Raw genomic sequence first — 27104 nt, forward strand, 5'->3', positions numbered from 1 at the left:
AGATAGAAAATCTATCTTTCCCCCCACCCATTTGTCTGTCCATCCATCCATCCATCCATCAATATTTTACTAAGCCCTGCAACACTCCAGCACCCAACTATTTCTTCATCCATAAGGGTTATAAAGTTCCTCCAGAGAGTTTTTGGTCTTCTTCCTGGAGGACGTGCCGACAAAACCTGCAAAAAGAGGCACCTAGGAGGCATCTTGATTGTGATGCAAAGGAGGAGTAAATTAATTGATCTGTATTTCAGCTCAAATCCTTATTCAGCTTTAGATCCGTCTTCAAAAAGACATACTTTATTGGGAACAAGACACTAAGACTCACCCACCCCTGACACTGAATGAACATCATACATTGTTCTGATGAAAAAAGTTGATGAAGTGATTCATGGTGTCATAACTCAGCCCAAATGATAGTCCCATCCAATGTATGTAAAAGTGGCCCTTTTTACACGTTTGTGCATATAAATACAAACAAAAATAAAATAAATAAATTAGACTTTATTGATCTCACAATGGTGAAAATGTCCTCTGCATTTAACCCATTCCTTAGGGATTCAGGGTCTAGGAGTCTTCCTGAGAGACACAGAGTGGCAGGCTGTGGGATTTAAACCAGGGTACTTGTTACCTCTCCAGGACACAAATGCCGTACTCTCTAACCACTAGGCCACCACAAGTATCCTTAGAATGCACAGATACTGCTCAATCCTGGATTGCAGTGACAACGCCTTCATCAATTATTGCTTGTCCCTTTCCCCCTCCAATCTTTTCTGGCTGGAAGCCTGATGTTATATTTATATCTCTTCAGAGAGAATTGGGCCTGCTGTAAGGCTTCCACTCAGTGGGACATGTCCAAAATACCCTCCTAAGAAGGTGTCTAGAAGGAATTCTTACAAGATGTCAAAACCACCCTAACTGACTACTTCCAGAAAGGAGAAGCAACAAGTTGAAAATGAATAACCTACCCCCGTACTCTTCCCTATTCTACCTATTACACCTTGGGCAAACCTGGGAGAAAGACTGGAACATTATTTAGGGTGTATTCACACTTGCCACTTTTGGTCCGCTTTAAACGGACCAGAGTTCGTTTTCCCCCTTGGTCCGGACCTTTTGCCCAGGTGTGAATACACTCAAGTGAACCCTGGTCCGGACCAAACAACCGCATCGCACCGAACCGCACCAGAGTCCGTTTGGAAGCGGACCGAGACCCACTTTTTGAGGTGGTCTCGGTCCACCATAAGCGAGTGCGGTTCACTTATGGTCTGAATACAAACCGGCCCCGATCCGAACCAACTACAAAAAGCGTACATCTCTTCAGACATAAAAAGCTACCTTAGCCGGTAGCAAAGGTGTGTGTTGTAAGGTAATCATACCTGATAAGCTGTGTGTTGCTTAGCAACGCTACTGGCTTGTTGTGGGACAAGGCACGTAAGAACGTCAGCACGCATTCTCTGACGGGGTTCCAACATTATAACTGGAACGTCTCAAAGTCTGTGTTGAATGAGCTGCTCTTCACTCTCACAATAATATTGCAGCTGTAATAACGACATAAATATGCAGAACAGAGGTGCTGCAGGTCTATATATGTTTTCCTAAATTTCCGGGTCTGTGCTCTGTCCCGCCCCCGTCATTTCTGTCCAATGGGAACAATGATCGTCACCTGCGTGGCTTTGTTTACAAGTAATAGTTCACTTGCAAAAAGTACAATGTGAAAACAAACCGCACCAAATGAAAAAAATAAAGTTCGCTTTTGGTCCGGACCAAACAAGCGGACCAAATGACTTTCCTGGTGTGAATACAATCTTAAACTCCTCTACGTGGGTCAGTAACCTTTTCACCAACTAAAGGTGGCAATCCCCCCTTTTCCAAACTTGACCTAAGACTTGAAGCTGCAGATACTCACCTCAGCCTATAGAAGAAGCGGCCTACAGAACCACGGATGGATGTAGTGAAAGGACAGGAATTGGAGAACTATCTGCCTATTTTAAAAGCATAAACTTTTTTCATGAAATTTTGAGTCCATATTTTTTCAGCTGCCACTTTCACCACAGTGTTGTTTCTTATGATCTGAGGGCTGCAGACTTGTTTTAACCACCCAAAAATGGAAAGATCTCACGTAATGATATACTTTATTGGCAGATTTTAACTCTAGATTCTGGTGAATTAATCTTTACACAGTCTACAGGTGCCTTTGTGTTTACTCCAGCAGTTAGCAAAACCGGCACTTCTAATTCTAATGGAAGCCTGGGAAAGAGCCATTTATTTAACTTCCCGTCTTTGCTTCTCTTTCTCTTGGGGTTATATTAATCTTATTCTGCTTTAGACCCGCTAAACATCCAGAGTCAAAGCTGCTCGCTTTTTCAGTTTTTTTTTTGTCTCTAAGTAACACTCAAAATAAAAGCCACTTAATCCATCTTCTCCTGTATAAAGCCCCTTTTCCAGGCAGCAATGATGGTAAAGTACATAAGTCTGCAGCACCGAGTCAGCCACAAGCAGAAAAAGCATCTATCTTTATCATTCTCTGGGTACAATTGATCCGCAGCACTCTGGAAAGCATTTATTATAAAAAGTCTCATTTTTTAAGCGGCCTGTTTAAAGTAACAGCGGCAATAAATCAACCCGAATCAGAGCGCCCTCTCTCACTGGAATCCATTATTCCTATTATATCAGCTCTAAGTGGACATAACAGCTTAATCCAATATCGATCTGTACGTGTGCATTGGTCATCCCATTTAATCTGGCCTTGATACCCAGGATGCTAACTGACGAGGTTTGCATCTGCTCTCTCTTGAAAGAAATCACAGGGTAGAGCTGGTGTGGTCGACTCCTTCCTCATTAGAAAGCAACACATGTGAGTGAGCTGCATGTGCATGCATGTGTGTGTGTGTGTGTGAGGTCTAATCCCAGCCAATACACCATTTAATACCAGAGAACTTCAGTGAGCTGGCAGCTCTGCTAATGAAGTGAGCAGGAGTCTGTTCTGATGGCTCTCTCTCTCACACACACAGGCATAAATTATTCAAGTGCCGTTAAAATAAATAATGAAGCTGATTGCAGCATTTTGGATGTGGGCGGGAGGTTAAATTATGCATGTGCTCAATATTTGTAAGTGTAATAGGAAGTAAGAGCGGCGGTTCTTAAACTGTGAGGCAAAAAATATCCACCACCCACAGCTTTTAGCCAGATTTAATTTAAGAGAGAAAAACAACTCCAGTCAAATATCAGAGTTAATGTGGCAGAATTAGAGGGTAATAATAATATTCCTTTTGCACAGAAGTTTCTGAAGCGCAGCTAGGATTTGATTAGATCTGATGATGTGATCTCCATCTGTCCAAGTGGGGCTGAAATGAAGGCTGAATCCCATTTGATTACTTCCTGTACTCTTTTTCCTGTGTCTTGCTTTTTGGAAATTCACACTGAAGAGTAACTTAACATTGTAATGATAGAGTAAGGGGTATCTGGCCCAACAGTACATATTTTAAGGCACATTTCAAGTGAGTTCCATGTAAATGAAAAATAAAGCCTAAAAAACTTTGAAAGGTCACTATTTATTCAGTTTCAAAGCAATATAAAGCTCCAATGCCTATTGTAGTTTTTATTTTTGACTTATTTCAATGCTTTCTGCCATTATTAAAAAGTGCCATATTCTTATTTGAGAAGCTATGATAGATGATGTTACACAGCATGTAATCAGGCTTCATATGTAAATATTTCCCATTACCATCAAACTTCATGTTTAAAGATCCAAATCTGGTTTCTAGATAAGCTCAGCAGTCTGAACAACTAGTAACAAGAAAATGCCATTTATTAAAGGCAAAAATTACACTTCATGCCCATAGTTGTTTGTGACCCTTAACAGCTCTAATTTGATAATACATTTTTACTTAAACTTAAGCTCAATTATTTTTCATGCTTCAGCAAATAAACTACACTTCAGATGAAATAAACATGAAAATGAATAAAGTTAAGGTGCAACAAGGCTGTAGAATAGAAATGTACTTGTCAGTATTTTCTAAGTATGTCTCTCTTTAAAACATTACACATTCATTTCATGATTAAGTTTAGAAACAATCTTTCTTGTAAAATAAAAACTCTTACAACAAGAACTCAGCATTCACGCTGCATTTTTTCAGTATTGCATGGTCCAAAATATTTTTATTTTCCTCACTAACTGTGATGTTTAGAAAATTATTTGTTTTGTTTTGTAAGCGCCGGTCTTGATTTCTGGATAGTATTCTCTGATCCGTTCCAACTCATGGGTAACTGGATTTTAGAAAATGTCTTTAATGTTCAGACAAGATCTCATTTAAAAAACATGCAACTTTATCATTTATTTCTGAGGGACTGCATGATCCGGCTCATGGGGCCATAAAAAGTCATCAGAATATGCTCTTCTTAGGGTGTATTCACACCAGGAAAGTCATTTGGTCCGCTTGTTTGGTCCGGACCAAAAGCGAACTTTATTTTTTTCATTTGGTGCGGTTTGTTTTCACATTGTACTTTTTGCAAGTGAACTATTACTTGTAAACAAAGCCACGCGGGTGACGATCATTGTTCCCATTGGACAGAAATGACGGGGGCGGGACAGAGCGCAAACTTGGAAATTTAGGAAAACAGCTGTAGACGTGCACCTCTGCACCTCTGTTCTGCATATTTGTGCCGTTATTATAGCTGCAATATTATTGTGAGAGTGAAGAGCAGCTCATTCAACACAGACTTTGAGACGTTCCATTTATAATTTTGGAACCCCGTCAGAGAATGCGTGCTGAACACCGACGTTCTCTACGTGCCCTGTCCCGCAACAAGCTAGTAGCGTTGCTAAGCAACACAATTTATCGGGTATGATTATGTTACAATACACACCTTTGCTACTGGCTATGGTGGCTTTTTATGTCCAAAGAAACGTAAGTTTTTGTAGTTGGTTCGGATCGGGGCCGGTTTGTATTCAGACCATAAGCGAACCGCACCAGAGTCCGTTTGGAAGCGGACTGAAATCACCTCAAAAAGTGGGTCCTTGTCCGGTTGTTTGGTCCGGACCAGGGTTCGCTTGAGTGTATTCACACCTGCACAAAAGGTCCGGACCGAAGAGGGAAACGAACTCTGGTCCGTTTAAAGCGGACCAAAAGTGGCAATTGTGAATACACCCTTAGACACACGTGGACTTGCTCCCTGCTAGGAGCAGCCTCCCACAAAACCACATGGGCAGACACAACTCAGGCACACAGAAAATGGCAAATTCTCCCCATGGATAGGATATGTTTTGACTCCTCTCTGGATAAAGTGTTTGCCTAAAAAGTTTCATTTTACCACAGGTAAGAAGACAGCGTCAATATGCCATGATCCTGGTGTGTGTGTGTTGGAAGTGAATGTGTCTCCCTAGAAGAACAGAAGATCTTGGTCTTTGGCATGGTTCCTGGTGCCTGGCTGCACACCTGCCAGATATCCCCTTATCAGGTTGTGGGAAATATAAAGGACAATGAGATGGTCCGTCCTCACCTGATGCTTAATCTGCCCAGTAGAGATAAGCAGAGTCCTTTAAAGAAGATCTGAAATCCTGATTGAATGATTGTTGTATTTTGCTATAAGCCTTGCTTACCTGAAGTTCTCTGCTCCTTCCAAGGTTGCTGTTTCCTGATTAGAAGCCTTGTGGCAACTCTGGATTTCTCCTTGGCATGAACTCTCAGACACCCACGGCCACCTTCAAACTGCCCCTTCATTGCCTCAACTTTCTGCCTGTCGGCTCTCCAAAGCTCTCTCCTCTTGGCACCCAAAAGATCATCTTTTGCCTTGCTTCTGCCATACAGTGGTGGTTCTAGGCCAAATTTACCCGGGTGTCCAGGGTGGGGCCACTGTTTTTCATGAGGGCACAGAACAATAGAATGAAACAAAAAAACAGGGCAATATTTCATCGCTTCATATATTAAATGAGCCACACAGCCAAAGAGCCACTTGTGGCTCTGGAGCTGCTGGTTCCAGACCCCTGAGCTAGCAGATGAAAACTGTGATCCCATCTCAATCCAGATGAAACTAAAAGTTTACCACAGTAAGTTATCCACTGTTAACCAACAGTTTGGATTCTATCACGCTGTTGCTCAGTTTGTTCCAACTAATTGTATTGTCCATCTTCAGATCCAGTCAAACCCCGAATGCCAAAGCCCTGCAACAGATTCATCGTCTTAGTCATTTTTATCAAGAATAAAAGGTACTCCTTAACCTTCATTCTGAGTCTCGACTCAGTTTCTGCATGTGGATCAAAAAAATACCTGGTTCCATGTCACAATAAGATCCAAGTTCCTCCAAACATTAATGGTAGCCCTTGATGTGATTACCTAACAGCATGCAAAGTACATTATAACGCATCAAACTAAACATATTTTTTGTGAGAGCATTGGAGAGCCGACAGACAGACAGTTTAACAAACAAATGTCAGTAAAATCTCCCTTAAACACATCTGCACAGGCCCGTAAACCTCTGTAATGTCTACTTTGTTGTGTTGCAGTGTTCTAAATTTGATATCATTGACAATAAACCTGAAACAGCATAAATTTCTCAGTTTAAAATGCAAACATTGAGATTTCACCAACATTTGTTGGTAAAATTTTAAATGTGTGCTCCTTTTCCCTCCCTGTATATCTCAGAGACAATTGGAAAAAACATATTCCTCAAACCCTACCTGTCACTTTTTTTGCCATAAGGTTGGAAAAATTAATTCAATTAGTTAACTTTTTTTCCATGAAATTAAATTGATTTCAGTTTCTCAACATAAACTTTCCTTAAAATAATTAGAATCTTCCACAGGTTCATTTTCCCACACTCATGTGACATAAAATTTTCATTGGAAAATGCCAACAGCCATACAGAAGGCCCCCTGAATGTGTAGCACGACACATACACACAAACACACAGGTTAGTTGTCAGTAATGGCCTCTTGCCTGCCTCCTCCATCTCGTCTATAAATAGGTTGAAGCAGAGCGTGAAATGAAAAGCAGGAGAACAGCATGAAATGGGACTAAAGTTGGAAAAATGAACATATTTATCCCTTTGTTTTTGAAGGCCGGGGAAATAATGGTGCAATTTTTTTTTTCCTTTATATAAAGCCATGCAATCTTCACAAACACTGCCGATGTTATGCCCATTTTAACAGCCCACTCTGGTAAAAACGAATCATTGTCGGTGGTCCGAGCAGAATTCTGTTGTTCTCGCATGCAGATGAGACAACAACTGAAATGATCTGTTCGAGCAAACATGATGCTGAAATATTTTACTCATCAGCTGTGGCACAGGGAGCTAAGTTTCAGTCGAACTTGCTCTCTTTAACATTTTATTACACGCTGCAATGTTTGGGGTCAAAGTGGAACAGAACACATTAGAAATGTAATTTGTTCTGTTCCAGGGTAACATTGTCAGTTTTGTAGATTGGTTCAATATTTATTTTGCTGAAATAACACTCAACAAAGTTATAGTAGATATAGTCATGGTCTCAGACCTAAAGCTTAACAGCCAGTTAAAGGCTAAATCAACCTACTACCATATTTTGGGGTTCTTGGCAAAACAGGACACAGAAAAAACAAACCTGCTTCTAAAACTCTATATAGAGCAGTCTTAAACTATTGTGAAGGGGTCATACTGGGCAAATAGCTACAGGAACAGCAGATTTCTGTGCCTGGAAGGAAGTAGCTTGAACTCATGTTGCAGCGGATGATCTGGATCTGCCAGGGTTGTTCTGGGTTTTTTGACTAACCTCACCTTGTACAGTTAGTCAAGTTATTTAAGGATACACATTTAGGAAGGTTGTTTTTTTTTACTTGCAAGTTAAAAGCCCAAACCAACTGATGAAGTTAAATAAATACATGCTGAATAAAACTAGAATAAAACATGCGCAAAAAAACTGAATTCACATTAAAACCACATAGCTTCGATAAAAATATATTTACTGAGAAAGTGGACTCACTTCCTACAGAGTGAGTCCACTTTGCTTCAGAGTTCACCCTGTCATTAAGGATAGTTCCCAGGTATTCATACTGGTTCACAATGTCAGCATTTTTGCCAGAGATGACCACAGGTAAGGCAACAGTGCCATCTTTTCTAAAATCACAAAGCATTTCCTTTGTCGATCAGACATTTAACTTTTAAAAGGAGTCACACCAGTCGATGAAATATCTGACCACTGGCCCATGGTCAGGGTTATCACTGATGAGAAGGGATAGGAAGACAGAATCAGGGGTGAGAAGTCACACCCATGAGCTGACCTGGTAGAAGAGAAGAGAAGAGAACATCTGAGAGAACTCTGTTAACTCTTACCTGCTGAGACCGTACAGTTAGAAAGTCTCTCAATCAGCATATGAGTCAATACCATAAAAACACTGCAGGTTCTCGGCTAAAATATGGGGTTGAATTCAATTAAAAGCTGATGAAAAATCAGTAAAACGTAGTCTTACAAACATCTTTGAAACCTCTAGATGCTTTAAAATCATGTTTAAAAGAGTTTCTGTCACCCCTTTATCAGACCTACAATCAAATGCAAGTGGAGTCCAAAGACTGTTACCTTTAGATAAAAGGATCTCCTTGACAATTTATTCAAATGACGTCATGCTCAAAAGGTAAGAGCAACTGGCCTCAACTCATTCATTGATTTGGCAACCTTAGTTTTAGTCTTTCCAAAGCTGAGGTACCCTAAGGGAGTATGAACTAGCTGCAGGGCAGTGTTCCTGAAAACACAGCCTCCGGTGCCATAAGGACTTTTTCTCTCTTTGATCTTTCTAAAAAGGTTCAAAACAGTTCCAATGTCAATATGCCGGGTCAAGACTGAAGGTGCGATTTCAAAACCAGAAACCTCTTTTGTAAAATCGTGAATTTTAAACTAATTATACAGAAAGTTAAAAGCATTAGATAACTCAAAGTCAGGTAGGGAGTTCGGAATTGGAGTCTTTTTCTTCAAAATCCCCATCATGGACTTGACCCCCTCCCAAGCCAGTCAAGAATAATTAGACCTGAACATGTGCTCAACTTTTTCCTTACTTCAACCTGGCTGTTTTCAGTTATTTCTTCACTTATTTCTTAAGTGATTGGTATTCAGTCATATTGCCATTATTAAAACTGATATTCAGCAGAATAATACGATTTTTAACCAACTTGGAAATCCAAGGTTTATTATGGGGAAATACAGTAACAGATTTCCTGCAAAAAAACGGATTCTTCACAAAAAAGTGACATATGCAGAAATAATTTCTGTGAGCTAGGCCTATGCATAGATTTTTCTAATCAAACCAGAAAATGTCACTCTGTCATGTGTTTCTGCAGGACGGATATGTAGTACAGAACCATATAAACAATAGCCAAGTGGAGTTCTGCTCAAAGCTTTACAACCCTCTTTCACAGATCCAAAACTCAGGTCCAAGCATTGTGAGAGTAAGTGGGACATGTCACATACTGGTAAAAATTACAGTGACTTTCCTTGTTTCACACACACACTCACACACACACACACACACACACACACAAACACAGCTGCTGCCCAGACCAGCACCAGTTGACCCTTCTTACAGTTTAAAGTTAGCTAGAGAAACTGCCAGAGATTTCTCCGAATGTATGTAGCAGTGTCGCCCCTCTCCCCCACTTGTTGCTGTGCACCGCTATGCAGCTGGCTTAAAGAAGGCTCCCCCATTTGTCCCTCGCTTATAAAATTGTCTGTTTGTAAATATTTCTGAGCAAACACACATTGCCAGGATGTAGAAATTAAAGTGTTGTCACCCTTCGGTGCCTGGACAATGGAGCAAATGGAACAATCTGTTCACTCCCTGCATTCAGACAAATTTATAAAGCTGGGATGGGAGGATCAATTGGTTCATCCTCATTAGCTAAAGCAATTCTTGAACTTTCCCCTTTAACATCCTACATTTTACAAAAATGCTAGAGCTGACCATATTTGCTCATCAAATCTGTTCTTATTGTGCTGAAATGGGGAAATGAAAGTATTGACATATTCTGCCCCTCAAGCATGGATCAAAATCATGTATCTTCAAAATCAACTAAAGTTTACATAAACTTGGTTGAGTTTAAATGTTAAACATTATAAATAGTCGAACATCTGGATGCAACTGTTTAGATTAATAATTTATTTTGGATTGCACTGTTGAACATGTCATTGGACGTTATGCACATCCAACTTCGAAAAGTCACAGCCTAAGTCAATGACTTGCAAAATTGGTTATAGGGCACATATTTTTTCTTGATCAAGTCTGGGTTTTCTGCGTTCCACATTTTACAGTGGCGTTCAAATTAAAAGAGCACTGTAAGTTTCTATGTCTGGGCGGCTTGACTGTAGCGCCGCCTGTGTGTATCTATGCTCAGCTGCAGGTTAATATGGCTTTTTGTGCTGTTTGTAACTGAGAAAATCTAATTATCCAATATGTGAAATTAAGTCAATAAAATGTGGCTCAGGAATTAACAATCTGGATTTGTAAAACTTTTGATAGGATAATGAACAGGTGAAAATATAATCTCAGTACCCAAACAACAAATTTCTTCCACCTTCAATTAAAACTAGGATAAATGTAAACCAAATGTGAGAACTGGCTTCAAAGTTGTTTTTAATACAAGTGCTATTAAAAATAAAGTAGCATTGTTCCTCTGTGGAAAAGTTGAATTCAAAATCTTTAGGTGGTGGTTAGTATGATAGAATAATACAAATATTTAATACATTATGTTATTAAGCAAAATAAATAACTGGTGCTTTTCTGTTTTAAACAAACGTTTAACGTGAATTAGATCACGTTAAACATTTTTACACTGATGTTTTAATAATCTGATACTATAAAATATTGGTATATTTGTTTTTGTGTTTATACTGTTTTATTTTTAAGAATATAATACCAAATCTCATACAAGCCTATAATATGTGTATTCATGTATCCATGAATACACAGGAGAGATTAAAGATTTTTACAACAAAGGAAGTAATTTTATTTAAACCTTTTACATCCCAACCATCACTCATCGTAATTATAATTTGACACTTTAAAAGGCTGCAAATAAATGTTCAGGATCTTTAAGAGCGATCCTCCAGATGATGAATGGTGAATAGTGAGCAGGGTGTATTGTCTGAAAGCAGGAGGTAGGATATAAACTATCCTGCTTCTATTCTGCTTTCCCACTGGGCATTTAAAGGCCACTTAACATTACATCGCTGATATCTACATAAATATTTTTGTCTAAGTTTTGACCACATTTACAACAAGCACCTTTTCCCTTAATAATACAGTTGTGGTCAGAAGGTTTACCTACACTCATCATGGGCCTGATGGCCATAGTTTTGAGCCTTTAATGTTTGTTTTAATTGTTATTTTAGTCAAGGTGGAATGATTATATACAACAGACAATTGCTTCATGCTTAAAAACAATATTCAGCCGTCTAACAGTTGATTTGATGTGAAGTTGAAGAATTTGGAGGTAGTCCTACTTCCTCATTATTCCACCCACTTGCAGGATGCAAAAGTACCATTGGCACTGAAAAAGACCCATGGCATTAAAAATGCTTAAAAGTTGGTGTGTTCTTCCTAGATTTTGAAAGCATCACCTTGACTCCTCCAAACAGTCTTCTGGTCATTGTGGCCAAACAGCTCAATATTTGTTTTGTCTGAGCTGAAAACTAATCTATAAAAGGCACTAATAACTCTGACAGCAAAGCAGTCCACAGCACCGTGCTACCTATACCACCCAGTTGTCCTGTTCAGTGGGCAAACAGTTAAATCTTGGTTTAACTATAAAACATTACTCCAGAAAATATTTGGCTTGTCTATGTTAGCAGCTGCAAATTCCAGTCCAGATGGAAGGTATGGATTTTGGTACAGGGGCTTCTTTGTTGGCCTGAACCATCTGGATGAGTGTGATGTTCTCTTTAGAAAAAAACAGTAAAGATAATTTCACATATTTTTTTTTAGATGTCACAGTCTGAAGGATTAACAACTTTTCACCCTGGGACATTTTAATTTATCTCATCAGTCAGCTCTACTGCTCCTCTGAATGCACCATGGGAAAACTCAACCATCCAAGGTTACCAGAGCATTGATCTCAGCCAACACACTGCGTGTTTGTGTGCTCGATAGCTAGAAAAACAAACACCATACAAGAGTTTACTTTGAAAATTACTCATCTGCATCCTACACACATAGAGACACAGTGAACACAGACATCAAAAGAGGAGTGTGTTTGCATAACGGCGGATGTGTTTGGACACAATTAAAACGTCCTCTTGGCAGTGACTGCCAATGCATCACCCTGATGACAGTGGACAGGCTGTTTGGTTTAGCCGCCGCTGATATCGAGCTTAATGATGTTGTCCTTCATTGCGGCTGCCGCGGCTGACCTGCCCGTCACCGATGCATGGCAGTGGGGCATCAGCCGGGTGGAGGAGGTTTGTGTATGTGTGTGTGTGTGAGCATGCAAGCAGTCAGATAGAACCTCCTGTTTGATAACGAAGTGTGAAGATGCTGGGAGGGATTTGTGTAACAGAGCAGCAACAAATAGATTAGGGTGTGTTTGACAAACAAATCTGTTTTAACACTTTATTTGTATTTTTTTCTGGGGTTCGGTTTGGTTACCAGTCACTAGACAGAACTGATGTTAAATATTGAAACCAACAAAAGAGGACAATAAATATCTTTAGATGTGATTTTATTCATATCAAGATATGGCCTACAAATTGCAACTAAAGTAAAATGTGTACATTTGTTCATGGAGCATTTTATGATGATCATGCACTTTGGCACTAGCCATGTAGGGGACACAGCAAACTGGTGGAAGAAGATGGTCTCATCAGAATAGACTAAAATGTAACTTGTGGCCTTCATGCAAAGTATTATGTGTGAAGAAAGACAACACTACACATAATTTAAATGCACCATACCCAAGGTAAAACATGGCGGTGGGAGAATTATTGTTGTGGTGATGCTTTTCATCACCACGGGCAGGGAAGCTGGTCAGACTTAGTGGGAATATGATGTCTGCTGCAAATCAAATGTTCCTTCAGGTTGTAAATAAAACTGAAATGAACTGAAATATGGATGGAGCTAAATACAGAACAATTCTTGAAAAAAAAAACTGCAAACAGATTGTAAAAGACTTCAGACTAGGGTGAAAGTTCACCTTTCAGCTGGGCCACAACCCTAAACATACAGCCAGAACTACAATGAAATGGTTTAGAAAAAAGTTTATTTATGTGTTAGGATAGTCCAGTCAAAATCCCATCCTAAATCTAATTGAGAATCTGTGCCAAGACTTAAAAATTGAAGTTCAGTCTGACTGAGTTTGACTTTTGTTACAAAGAAAAAAGGGCAGAGAATTCCATTTCTGTGCAAAGGGACATAACGCAAAAGATTTGGAGCTGAGACTGCAGGAACAACAATACATACATTGTACATGCCATACTTTTCAGAAGTTCAATTGTAAAAAAAAATGTTAAAACCAAGTATCGCTTTTATTCCACTTCACATTTATTGGTCTGAATACCTTTCTAAGCAATTATAAATGACCACATTGAGCAGGACATTTTTTTAGAATGGGATCCTCTGGGATATGTTTTGAATCCGTAAAATTACTCATCTTTCAATGGCCTTCATTTAGGGTGATGAAAGAAAAACTAATCATGCCCACGGATAGCTTCACAACAATCTTGTTTATTTCATGCTAATCACCTCTGATGTTTTAATCAAAGTGTTTTTAAGTACTCATGTTTTTTTTGCTTTTTTTGCTTTGGGTGACTTCTAACAGTTTATTTCATTTTTGAAATAATGTGAACTCCTTGTTGCAAGGCTTAAGAATCTGAAAAGAATCGAATTCAAACATTGTATTGTAGTCAGCCTTTAATTGTAAGAAAAGCTTCATGGTCTGAGGAGCATGAATGTCATGCTTGTAAAGCAGTTTTGATCACATATTACTGCATACATGTGGGGATTTAAATGTAACAACCGAACCAGGGAAAAGGTCAATGTTTCAGCAGCTTCACACTCTCTCCTGTGAAAATCTGCTACACTATGGACCACCAGGATGGCATAATAGTCACACTTTTAACCCAAATGTGGCAAGGTTCATTATTGCCACGTTTTTCTGAGATGGGGGTTAGAGACAAAATACCAAAAATTGAAACAAAGGGTGTTAAAACAATACAGCTTTCAGTTTGGACTGCCTGTGATGTGATACATACCACTCAGATGTCAGGATGCCTCCATTTGACTTCCCACAGAGCAAATTGTTTAATCTGAGTGAGCAGTAGATGGCGAAGTGCACACCATTTGCCTCTTACGTAAAGTTACTTGATGCTGCCTGAAGTGTAAAACAGACCACAGTGTCTCAATTTAATGTACACAGAAATGACAAGTATTTGCTTCAACAGAAATCCTTCCTTTTCCTGGGACACTTTACTTTCCAGTTGCTCCTTGTTTTTTTCCATTTGCATCTCAGCTGAGTTTACAGTTGAGGTGAGGGACGACTAATCAGAAACTGAATTTTAACCAAGGCTGGAACGTTGAGGCAAAAGACAAATGTGTAGAGTAAAAGGGCTGCTGGTAAGAGTGATTTTCATTATAGGTCATATAAAGGGTAATGAACTCCGTTATTTCTTTGCTGCTTGTTGACAGAATGTAAACACGGGCAAAAAGAGTCTTGAATTTGTAGAGAAACAACAGAGAGAATATATCAGAACTGGCCAAACATTCACAACAGGTAGAAGTATCCAGGTGATTTCAGGTCCACTCCACCCTAGGGCATTTTCCCCTTCACTCATTTACTGAAAATTATCCTCACCCCTTTTCCTAAAACTAAAGTTTTGGGACTTTCAGAGCTCAACATTGGAAAGACATAAAAGTTGTATCGAGGGTTTACTGCCAGATATTACCAGAAATAACAGTAAATATTCAAGTTGTCAGGATCTGTGTGCTGTTGTTGTTGTTGGTGCTCTGTGCTTGGCCTCTAGGTGGCTCTGGGGTCGTCAGGAGTGGTGGCAGGTGTTCCATGTCCCATTAATCATCCCTGGAGGGTATTTAAGATGGTTGCCGCCAGCAGTTCAGCGCCAGAGTGTTGCCCTCAGTGGTATTGACTCCAGCCATAGTTTGTCTATGCTTGTCTTTGTACCTTTTGGTAATTTTGTATTTGCCTCTTGCAGACTGGATTACTATACCAGACCTAACCTTTGAAGAATTCTAATCTACCTGGATGTTTTGCTACTGGAGAAAGGGTTTCCTAGCCACAAGGATTGTATTCGGCTTACCAACACTTTGCTTCCTAAGGGACTGCTGGCGGCCAATCCGACGGAGCTTTTCCTGGATCAACTACGAACCACCACAAGCGAACCCTAACCCTAACCCTCTCCACCCTCCCACATTATAACATCATCAGCCAAACCTCTGAGTCACCTCAAGTTAATCCAAGTACCTACCAGCTTCATTCATCTCAGTGTGCAGTTTCCATTGCTGTCTCGCCCCTCCTGGCGGATCAAACTCAACCCCTTAGTAAGACAGATTTTGTTATTTTGTTATATTCATCATTTCCTGACTTTATATATCCTTACCGTGTCTACTTACCTTTGCAGTTGTCTTCCGGTTCCAGCTCCACTCCCACTACCTGTTCCCTGTAAAATAAACCTTTGTAAACATAATTTGGTCTCCTGATTGCTTTCTGCATGGGGGTCAAATCTATCCATAAAACCATGACACAAGTAGTGCTCATAAAAGTAACCAAAAACCTAAGAACTCTATCTTAGTTTACTCAAGTTTAAGTAGTTGTTAAATGTTAGAGAATTTTGAAGTACAAAACAACTTGCTTGCCAAAGGTTAGTCGATTCTCTCTAAAATAACATGGTAGCATGACTTAGGTTTGCAAAGCTGCATCTGACTGGACCATGTGGACCATGAACCATTATGGAACAATATCCTTTGAAGATATGAAACTAAAGCAGAGATGTTTGGCCATTATGCACAGCACTATGTTTGGAGATATCCAAAATCACTGCATCAACACAAGCACCTCATAGCAGATTCAAAAAGGGTGGTGGGTGGATGATGATTCAGCATTATTTTGCAGCCAAAGGACCTGGGCAACTTGCAACCTTTGAGACAACATGAAACTCCTCCCAATCTCAAAGTATTTTGGTCAAATGTAAAGCCATTTGTCTAATTTAAATTAGAATACCTGAAAAATAAAATAACTAAGGTGCTGCAACAGCTCAGTCAAAGATTGGACCTTTAGTTTTTTGTTTAAGGACCTAGCAGAAATGAATGTCTTTAAACTTCAATCATTTGAAGCAAGTTTGAAAAAAGAAATTCCACCACAGTGTGAAACGTGAGGTTCATAATGTTATACAGAAAACGATTACTGAAAGTTATTACAGCAAAATATTTATGAAGATCTAGTGTAGACTATTTGTAAGTCTTGAATTAGACATTAAATATACTGTACTAATCTTGTACCTTTTAGCACAACTATTTGAATATTATAGTCAAGTCTTGTAAATAGAGGTCAATAAATGTCCATGTACCCTTCAACATCTTCTTTTGATTTTAGAAACTGCTCGTCTGAAGTCTGTTGACATTGTTGGATGAGATTCTTCTGAGGTATGTAGTAAGTACAAACTGATGTGAAACATGTTTTAAGCAAGCACATGACCAATTCTGATGCGTTACTGAAGCATCCTTGTGCTTTGAGGCTGACAAAGAAGTCTGCTTCAGCTTCCTAATGTGTTTTTCGGTCCAAATGTCCATAGGTTCCCTGTATTTCCTACAGTGAGGAAGATTTTTCATTTATAATATGAAATGATCCGCATCATGTTTCCCCTCTAAGAGCGTGCTCAGTTAGAGTCTGAGTTTCCGCTGCCGTCAATAATCTCTGCAGCACGACAAACAAATTGCCTCATGGGGAGAGACAGCGATGGATGTTCCTGGCTGGCCACAGTAATCAGTTCTGCTCTGGTGCCTGACAAACAGCAACTGGAACAAAGTGCAGATGCAGACTGGAGTGCAAATAAAAGCAAAACATTTAGTGCTCTGCTGCATCAGATGTGTTGGCCGCTTCCGGCTGTGCCGCCTGCCAATCACAAGCACAGGAAGTGGAAAATTTGTTGTTGGCCTACAGACTCCTGCAGCGCTTTCTGTGTCTCATGGAGACATTCAGCGAGTGGCAAGGGCAGAGCTGCACTGCTGAGGTGGCAAAAAAAAAGGAGGCCAACTGAGGAGAACACGACTCAGCTGTCATCATCTGAATCTGCTGACTGAGCAACTGGAGGCTTTGAAATTAACGTTGATAAAGTAGGCTGAGCATCCACCCCTCCCACCGGGTCCCAACAAGGCTTGTTTGCTGAATCACCACAGGGATCATCGGACTGAAGGGGTGCAGCCTACATGGCAAAAATACAAAGACAGCTGCAGTGGGGCCAAGGTGGCCTCTGAAACACCTGGTTACTGAGGTTGCAGAGACCAGGTCCATATCCTTAAGCAAAAATCTACAAGAAATGCAATAGCTCTTACAACACCTTCAAAGTAACTTTCCACACCTAAAACTTTTATGAAAACAATTTATTCAAAATAGACAGTTTGTCAGGGCTAGATTACCAGGTCAAAAGTTTACTACAAACAAAAAAATGCCCATGCTAAATTTAGAGAGGACAGATGTCAAAAAAATTAAAAAGTTTAAAATTTCTAATTCTATTTAGTGTAAAGCAACAAAATGCAGACGTTCATTGTCCATATAGTCTTGCCCCTTCCCTTATGTTTAGTGAAAGGATTTTGAGAAAGCAAAAAACATGAAACATATCACAATTGTTCACAGCCCTCTTTAGGTCACTCCACTGATTTTTTGTTAGGTCAAACCATTTTATTATTGATTTAGAATCACAGGGATGCTGAAAATAAAATATCTTTTCATGTTTGGCTTTATAGCAGTGTTGTGCAATAAGGATGCTTATCTTCTTGAATTTTTAATTAAATAACCATTCGGCCTCCCCTCCTTGAACCGCCACCTTAACGTGGTGGAGGGGTTTGAGTGCTCAAATGATCCTAGAGGCTATGTTGTCTGGGGCTTAAATGCCCCTGGTAGGGTCTCCCATGGCAAACAGGTTCTAGGTGACAGGTCAGACAAAGAGCGGTTCAAGAACCCTTCATGAGGACTAGTACATTGAGGCACGTGACGTTGCCCGGTACAGCGGAGCCGGGGTCCCACCCTGGAGCCAGTCCTGGGGTCGGGACTCACCGGAGAGCGCCTGGTGGCCGGGTTGCTCCTCGCAGGACCCGGCCGGGCCAAGCCCGAACGAGAGACGCGAGGCCATCCCCCAGTGGGCCCACCACCTGCAGGGGCAACTGTGAGGGACCGGTGCAAAGAGTATTGGGCGGCGGACGAAGTTGGAGACCTCAGCGGCCCAATCCCCGGATGCTTAGGCTGGCTCTAAGGACGTGGAATGTTACCTCGCTGCGGGGGAAGGAGCCTGAGCTTGTGCCGGAGGTCGAGAGATATCGACTAGAAATAGTCGGGCTGCCTCCCCGCACAGCATGGGCTCTGGAACCCATCTCCTCGAGAGGGGCTGGACTCTCTTCTACTCTGGAGTGGCCAACAGGGAGAGGTGGCGTATCATCAGACCTTCGGCCGCATGTTTTGGACACTCGGGTGAAGAGAGGGGCTGAGCTGTCCGCTGATCACCACCTGGTGGTGAGTTGGATCCGCTGGAGGAGGAGAAAGCCGGACAGACTTGGCAGGCCCAAGCGCACAGTGCTATCGGCTGCTGGGAACGTCTGGCGGAGCCCTCGGCCAGGGATGTATTCAACTCCCACCTCCGGGAGAGCTGTGACCAGATTCCGGGGGATGTTGGAGACATAGACAAGACAAGTGGACCATGTTCTCTGCCGTAAGGTCTACGGTGCCTGCTGTGACGAAAATCCCAGAACCCGGTGGTGGACACCGGCAGTAAGGGACGCTGTCAAGTTGTAGAAAGAGTCCTATCAGCTGTGGTTGACTTGTGGGACTCCTGAGGTGGCAGACGGGTACCGTGAGGCGGTGGAAGGAGTACTTCGAGGATCTCCTCAATTCCCTGGTGGAAACAGAGGTTGGGGACTCGGAGTTGGACTCTTTCATCACCCAGGCTGAAGTCACTAAGGTGGTTAAAAAGCTCCGCGGTGGCAGGGCTTTGGGGGTGGATGAGATCTGTCCTGAGTACCTCAAATCTCTGGATGTTGTGAGGCTGTCATGGTTGACACACCTCTTCAGCATTGCGTGGCGGTCGGGGACAGTGCCACTGGACTGGCAGACTGGGGTGGTGGTCCCCTTTCATAAAAAAGGTGACCGGAGGGTGTGTTCCAGCTACAGGGGAATCACACTCCTCAGCCTCCCTGGTAAGGCCTACGCCAGGGTATTGGAGAGGAGAGTCCGGCCGATAGTCGAACCTCGGCTTCAGGAGGAGCAGTGTGGTTTTCGTCCTGGCCGTGGAACACTGGACCAGCTCTAGACCCTCTACAGGGTGCTTGAGGGTTCATGGGAGTTTGCCCAACCAGTTCACATGTGTTTTGTGGACCTGGAGAAGGCATTCGACTGTGTTCCTCGTGATGCCCTGTGGGGGGTGCTCCAGGAGTATGGAATTGGGGGCCCTTTATTAGGGGCCATCCGGTCTCTGTACAAGCGGAGCAGGAGTTTGGTCGGCATTGCCGGCACTAAGTCGGACCTGTTCCCGGTGCATGTTGGACTCCGGCAGGGCTGCCCTTTGTCACCGGTCCTGTTCATAACTTTTATGGACACGATTTTTAGGCGCAGCCAAGGGCCGGAGGGGCTCTGGTTTGGGGATCAGTGTATTTCGTCTCTTGTTTTTGCGGATGACGTGGTCCTGCTGGCCCCCTCTAGCCAAGACCTACAGTATGCGCTGGGGCGGTTCGCAGCCGAGTGTGAAGCGGCTGGGATGAAGATCAGCTCCTCCAAGTCCGAGGCCATGGTACTCGACCGGAAAAGGGTAGCTTGTCCTCTTCAGGTTGGAGGGGAGTTCCTGCCTCAAGTAGAGGAGTTTAAGTATCTTGGGGTCTTGTTCACGAGTGGGGGAAAAATGGAGTGGGAGATCGACAGACGGATCGGTGCGGCTGCCGCAGTGATGGGGGCACTGTACCGGTCCGTTGCGGTGAAGAGAGAGCTGAGCCGAAAAGCAAAGCTCTCAATTTACCGGTTGGTCTACGTTCCTACCCTCACCTATGGCCATGAACTTTGGGTCATGACCGAAAGAACAAGATCTCAGATACAAGCGGCTGAAATGAGCTTCCTCCGTAGGGTGGCCAGGCACTCCCTTAGAGATAGGGTGAGAAGCTTGGCCATCCGGGAGGGGCTCCGAGTAGAGCCGCTGCTCCTCCACATCGAGAGGAGCCAGTTGAGATGGCTTGGGCATCTATACCGGATGCCTCCTGGACGCCTTCCTCGGGAGGTGTTCCAGGCACGTCCCACAGGGAGGAGGCCCAGGGGACGGCCCAAGACACGCTGGAGGGACTATGTCTCTCGGCTGGCCTGGGAACGCCTTGGGCTCCACCCGGAGGAGCTGGAGGAGGTGTCTGGGGAGAGGGACGTCTGGGCGTCTCTGCTGAGTCTGCTGCCCCCGCGACCCGGTCCTGGATAAGCGGAAGACAACGAGTACGAGTACAAATAATTGATATGTCCTCAAACAACCAATCACAATGGAAAATCAGAAAAGTATATACAGGTCCTTCTCAAAATATTAGCATATTGTGATAAAGTTCATTATTTTCCATAATGTCGTGATGAAAATGTAACATTCATATATTTTAGATTCATTGCACACTAACTGAAATATTTCAGGTCTTTTATTGTCTTAATACGGATGATTGTGGCATACAGCTCATGAAAACCCAAAATTCGTATCTCACAAAATTAGCATATTTCATCCGACCAATAAAAGAAAATTGTTTTTAATACAAAAAACGTCAACCTTCAAATAATCATGTACAGTTATGCACTCAATACTTGGTCGGGAATCCTTTGGCAGAAATGACTGCTTCAATGCGGCGTGGCATGGAGGCAATCAGCCTGTGGCACTGCTGAGGGCTTATGGAGGCCCAGGATGCTTCGATAGCGGCCTTTAGCTCATCCAGAGTGTTGGGTCTTGAGGGTCTCAACGTTCTCTTCACAATATCCCACAGATTCTCTATGGGGTTCAGGTCAGGAGAGTTGGCAGGCCAATTGAGCACAGTGATACCATGGTCAGTAAACCATTTACCAGTGGTTTTGGCACTGTGAGCAGGTGCCAGGTCGTGCTGAAAAATGAAATCTTCATCTCCATAAAGCTTTTCAGCAGATGGAAGCCTGAAGTGCTCCAAAATCTCCTGATAGCTAGCTGCATTGACCCTGCCCTTGATAAAACACAGTGGACCAACACCAGCAGCTGACACGGCACCCCAGACCATCACTGACTGTGGGTACTTGACACTGGACTTCTGGCATTTTGGCATTTCCTTCTCCCCAGTCTTCCTCCAGACTCTGGCACCTTGATTTCCGAATGACATGCAGAATTTGCTTTCATCCGAAAAAAGTACTTTGGACCACTGAGCAACAGTCCAGTGCTGCTTCTCTGTAGCCCAGGTCAGGCGCTTCTGCCGCTGTTTCTGGTTCAAAAGTGGCTTGACCTGGAGATTGCAGCACCTGTAGCCCATTTCCTGCACACGCCTGTGCACGGTGGCTCTGGATGTTTCTACTCCAGACTCAGTCCACTGCTTCCGCAGATCCCCCAAGGTCTGGAATCGGCCCTTTTCCACAATCTTCCTCAGGGTCCGGTCACCTCTTCTCGTTGTGCAGCGTTTTCTGCCACACTTTTTCCTTCCCACAGACTTCCCACTGAGGTGCCTTGATACAGCACTCTGGGAACAGCCTATTCGTTCAGAAATTTCTTTCTGTGTCTTACCCTCTTGCTTGAGGGTGTCAATAGTGGCCTTCTGGACAGCAGTCAGGTCGGCAGTCTTACCCATGATTGGGGTTTTGAGTGATGAACCAGGCTGGGAGTTTTAAAGGCCTCAGGAATCTTTTGCAGGTGTTTAGAGTTAACTCGTTGATTCAGATGATTAGGTTCATAGCTCGTTTAGAGACCCTTTTAATGATATGCTAATTTTGTGAGATAGAAATTTTGGGTTTTCATGAGCTGTATACCAAAATCATCCGTATTAAGACAATAAAAGACCTGAAATATTTCAGTTAGTGTGCAATGAATCTAAAATATATGAATGTTAAATTTTCATCATGACATTATGGAAAATAATTAACTTTATCACAATATGCTAATATTTTGAGAAGGACCCGTATAACATAATTTCCATTAAAACAATATTTTAAAGAATGATTTGATAAATTACAAATCGATCTTTTTGGATCATTGGTTCTTAATGTTGTTTAATTAGCCTCTATTATTTTCGTAAATAAGATTCAGGGAAATATTATATGCTGGATCAGAAATCAATAATCTTTTGGAAAATTGATCTTAAGAATTTAACTAGCTATCACATGGTATAATGGACTTCTAAAATGGCGAAGAGGAACTTCTATGGACTCTCATAAGATGGCGATAAGTCAAATGTAAACATTTGACCTGTATGGGACTTGCATTAGCTGTTAGCAGTTTTAGCTAACAAAGGAAAGCTAATAAGTTGCTCACCACCTCTTTATAGTCAAACATATACATTTAAATACCATTATTATACATATCAATGTGCTCATTGGCACTGGCGGTGATCTGTGTTTAAAAACAACCTTTAATAGTTTGTTGTTACTTTAAATCACAACCTTTCTGAAGAAGGAGGTCCAAAGGGTGTTAGCTATGTGGCAGAGGTGGCCCGGTCTGGCCATGTGGTGGACAGTGAACAAAGAAATGTGGCAAATACTCTCAGTAGCAGTTATGAGGGGTACTGTGATTCCTGTCGTCAGGGAGGAAGGAAGCAATTTTTTGTAATTTTGCGCTGTACCGTTTTGGTTCCGCATTGATGTCTGTCTGTCCTGTGTTCCATGGTATCAATATAATATTGGGGAATTTATTTATTTAGTCTTCTCCTTACTGATATCCTTAAAGTTGGGTTTCACGCTTAGTGACTCCTTTTTATATCATTGCAATTTCTCTGCAAGATGTGGCTTTTGCTCAAGGATGCAAATGAGAAAATATCAGAAAATCCTACCATGACAGGAGAATCAGATTTACTATAATTGATAGCAGGTTTGCTCTCAAGAACACCAAAGGTGAAACACAGTCAAATGGTTCGTCATTAAAATTAGTTTAAGTGTGCGGAAACTTGAGGAATTCAAGTACTCTTCTGTTTTTATCTCTTTTTCCTCCAACTTTCTGCTGAACTGGCAGATCAGGATGAACCACAATAAAGCATAGAGAAACACCAACTGTGACTGATATCCATTAATGGTGATCCACAGACTTTAAATTTTTTTCAGCTCTGCAGAAAGAGAACCAGAGTTTAGTGGTTTAAAAAATTTGAACAGAAGAATGAGCCGAATAAAAAAAAATCATCCATTCGAACTGAAACGGTGCAGATTCGACACCAATAGTCTCTGAACGAGGACATTAAAGGAGTGCTGCGTGTGTACATGGTATGCAGCCGCCTCTCCCAAGGGAGCTAATAAAAGCTATGGTGGTGGTGGTGGGGGGGTGTTTAGTTGTGCAGGAAAAGTTGAGGGGAAGGGAGGGGAGAGTATCCAGCTGGGTTAAACACGCCTACGGGTGTGGGTGCACGTCAAGAGACATGGTGTGACCTTTCCAGCGGCCGCTGATGAACGTCACCAGCTGAGAGTTTGCCCTTTTCCCACCTGTATCCGAGAGCCGGCTGAAAATAATCATTTCTTCTCCCTTTCAGTCCCTGTAACAACCCTGCCGCCTTCTGCTGAGCGATTAGTGAAATGAAAGAAAGAATAATTCAAAGCCAGTTATGCTGACTACACATTAGGAGACATTTACACATTCTCGCATTTATCAACAATCTGTTATAAATCACAGTGGTGTTTTTTTTTTTTTTTTCACACAGAGGCAAACACAGCTGTTCCTGCAGGAATAAATACTTTTTTATTGTGGTGTTTTTTCAGGAAACCAGATTTTTTTAAACTACTTTGAAACCACAACTTTTTTCCTTTAAGTGCCTCGTTAATCTCACTATATCCTGTGTTTTTCTCATAAAAAACTTTGTTTGAAAAACAAATGATTCATTTCTCAGAATTCAACTGTTAAGTCACATCAGAGTTCTTGGTCCCTGCATTTAAAAATACAATAAAAAGTTGTCTTTACTCATCTTGAGCTTGAATGTCATATTAATTTTAAATAATCTATTAATTAATAGATGTGACACCACTTTGCCAAGGTGTGGAAGAAGACAAAACTATCCTAGTCTCTTTCAGATGAAAGGAAATTGGTTGCATTGTTATGGAACAACCCAGGACCTGAGGCTCAAGCCTGCCGTGACCCTGGTCTAAAATCAACACCTTCAAGCTCAACTGAAGCTTGCAGCATGCCCACATGGAAAAGCCAAATGTTTGAAGAATAAGATTTAGGGTCAGACAAGACAAAGTGGTAAGTATTTGATCACAATGAGAAAAATATATATTTGACAGCCAGAGAACACTGTAGCAACTGTTATGCATGGTGGTGGGAGTGTCATCCTGTGGGGCTGTTTTACTGCCAGTCTTATAGGGGCATCAACAAAGTTGAGTGAATAATAAAGAGGGAAAACTACTTTCAAATTCTTCAACTCAGCAACTAGATTGTTGAAACGTAGACACAGTTAGGTGTTGCAACAGTACAGTGCAAAACAAATATCCAAAAAGGAGGCTAACATTATCCTTCTGGAATGGTCTTCCCAAAGATACCGACCTCAGTCCTGCCTAACTTTTTTTGGACTAAGCTAAAAAGCAATGTGTGTGTCCAGAAACATACCACTTTAAATGAATTCTACCAAAATTTGCCAACAAGAGCTGCAAGACATCCAGTTAGAATTCTGCCAGAAGCTTCTTGACGGTAACAAAAAGTTCATGTTTTCCCTACAACTTGCTAATTGACATCTTGCATATAATTAGTGTACGTACAAGTAGGCCCCAAATAAGTCGTACGTCTGGTAGCTTTATATTTAAAAAGAATCAATCAAAAATCAAAACTTTATTTAAAAAGCACATTAACATACCAAGGCAATGGAAGTGCTGAACAGGTGAATAAAAATATGAGACAAAATCATAACAATAAAAGCAGTAATAATAACAACACATACACAAAAACAACAATAAAATAAACAATTAAATGCAAAAAACATTGCAAGGACTGGCCTCATTGTCATGCTCTCTGAAATTAAAAGCCAGCGTTAAAAGACGAGTTTTTAAAAGAGATTTAAATTAATTTGTTCTGGTAGACTTCACAGAAAGAAAGAGAACGTTCCAGAGTTTAGCTGAAGCTGAAAAGGCTTTGTCTCCCCTTGTCAGAAGTCCAGTTCCAGGAACAACCAAAAGCATTTGATCTTCAGATCTCAGAGCTCTACAAGGATGATAACTATGTTGGAGCCCTTTTAATATTTTTCCATTTTCTATTACGTTTCGTTCTCTATTAAGTCACAGTATTTTCTGTGGAACTTTTAAAGATGGTCATGGACTTCCTGCTAACCAATCCAGCGAATCCGGCATTTTTTTTCTCGCAGTATTCTTGTAGTTCGAGTTGAAGGATGCCGAAGCAGCAAGCGGAAAAGTCGAAATGTTCTGTTGTCGGGTGTATTAACCCACACCAGTCATTACACCATCCCCCGGGATCAGAACCTCTTCGGAATGCCTGGTTAAATTTTATTTTTCATGGAAATGTGCCGACATCAGTGGGGAATGTCCTCTTCGTTTGTGTGAAGCACTTCAGGGAGGAGTATTTCAGCAACCTCGGCTAGTGTGAATGAGGATTAGCCGAAATACTCCGTCTGTCTCAGGGGTCAGTTCCTTCTGTCTATGGAAGCGATGGACAGAGCAAAGAGGTAAGCTGCAGACAACGGTAAAATTACCGCAAGCTTGATTGTTGAGGTGTTGATATAACTTACCTGCTGTTGTTTTGATAGCATAGCTTCGTGACTCCTGCTAATGTTAGGGCTGTGTGCTCGCTTTTAGCTCTTAAAGACTTTACCTTATTGTATGTTTTGAATAACAATATTAAACACATCAGTTTTGTAATCTGTGTGGTTGCCCTTTTTGCCTTGGAAAACAAATGATCCAAATGCATTCAGTGATGCTCGTGATGCTAGTGTTAGCTAACTCTTTAACTATGTTGGGGTCATGTTTTTAAATTTGTGTGCTTTCAATTTGTGGTAGCATTAACATTTTAAAAGGTATCTTACATGTAGTTTGAGTAAAAATATTGTCAGTAACATTAGTAATGGGATTACATCTTTTGTTGCTACTGTGAATTCCTCAACTTTTCTCTACTATTATTTAAGAATTTACATTTTTCATGTAGCCTACTAGGGCAGGGGTGTTCATAGTCAGTCCTCGCAAGGTCCAGACGTTGCCCTGCTTTAACACACCTGATTTAGATGATTGCAGCTCAGCAAAAGCCTGTTAATGAACCATCGCTGTTGCTTGTTGGATTTGATAGCTTAAAATATTAGTTTAATGCTGTTGTTCTCATGCATTAGTACACGTAGAACATTGTTGGTGCAATGATTTTGTATATACTTGTTTTTTAGACATTTGTTGATATTTATCGAGGGCAAGTAAAGTAATGTCATCTTGTATGGCTCCGCAGCCTGGAGGGGGGCGGGGTGTAAAGTACCTCATTTGCATTTACGGAGACCACAGCAAAACGAGACGGTCAAAAAGGAAGCTTAAAAAATTAGTAAAATGAATGCCTGAGGAGGTATAATAATGACAAATTCGAAACAAAGCATTGCATTTCCACTTTATGCAGACTACATCTGAATGATTTAAATAGGAAAAGGAAGGATTTAAAAGCATTATATGTATCCTTTAAACATTTAAAAACCAAGAGTGATATTTTAAATACAATTCTAAATGAAACCGGCAGCCAGTGAAGTGCGCTACAAATCTAGCATTGGCCAGAGCTGAGCGTACAATCACCTCAT

General features: G+C 41.4%; 3 long non-coding RNA genes across 5 annotated transcripts in view; 2 read left to right on the top strand and 1 right to left on the bottom strand.

Moving 5' to 3' along the window:
- Positions 1–15649, top strand: part of LOC124859953 — a 42845-nt gene extending 27196 nt beyond the window's left edge. For all 3 annotated transcript variants that reach the window (XR_007036231.1, XR_007036233.1, XR_007036232.1), the window contains 2 exons: positions 15158–15503; positions 15584–15649. This is a non-coding gene — a long non-coding RNA (uncharacterized LOC124859953). The remainder of the gene's footprint in view (positions 1–15157; positions 15504–15583) is intronic.
- On the top strand, positions 5025–6219 carry LOC124859952. Its single transcript, XR_007036230.1, has 3 exons — positions 5025–5312; positions 5621–6043; positions 6130–6219. It is a non-coding gene; the product is annotated as an uncharacterized LOC124859952 (long non-coding RNA).
- Positions 15650–25141: 9492 nt separating the features above from the next.
- Positions 25142–26500, bottom strand: LOC124860932. The gene is made up of 2 exons (XR_007036504.1): positions 26067–26500; positions 25142–25975 (listed from the first exon to the last, which is right to left on the bottom strand). It is a non-coding gene; the product is annotated as an uncharacterized LOC124860932 (long non-coding RNA).
- Between the last annotated feature and the right edge of the window lie 604 nt (positions 26501–27104).

The sequence above is a fragment of the Girardinichthys multiradiatus genome, chromosome 23 (assembly GCF_021462225.1).
Source record: "Girardinichthys multiradiatus isolate DD_20200921_A chromosome 23, DD_fGirMul_XY1, whole genome shotgun sequence".
Taxonomy (NCBI): Eukaryota; Metazoa; Chordata; class Actinopteri; order Cyprinodontiformes; family Goodeidae; genus Girardinichthys; species Girardinichthys multiradiatus.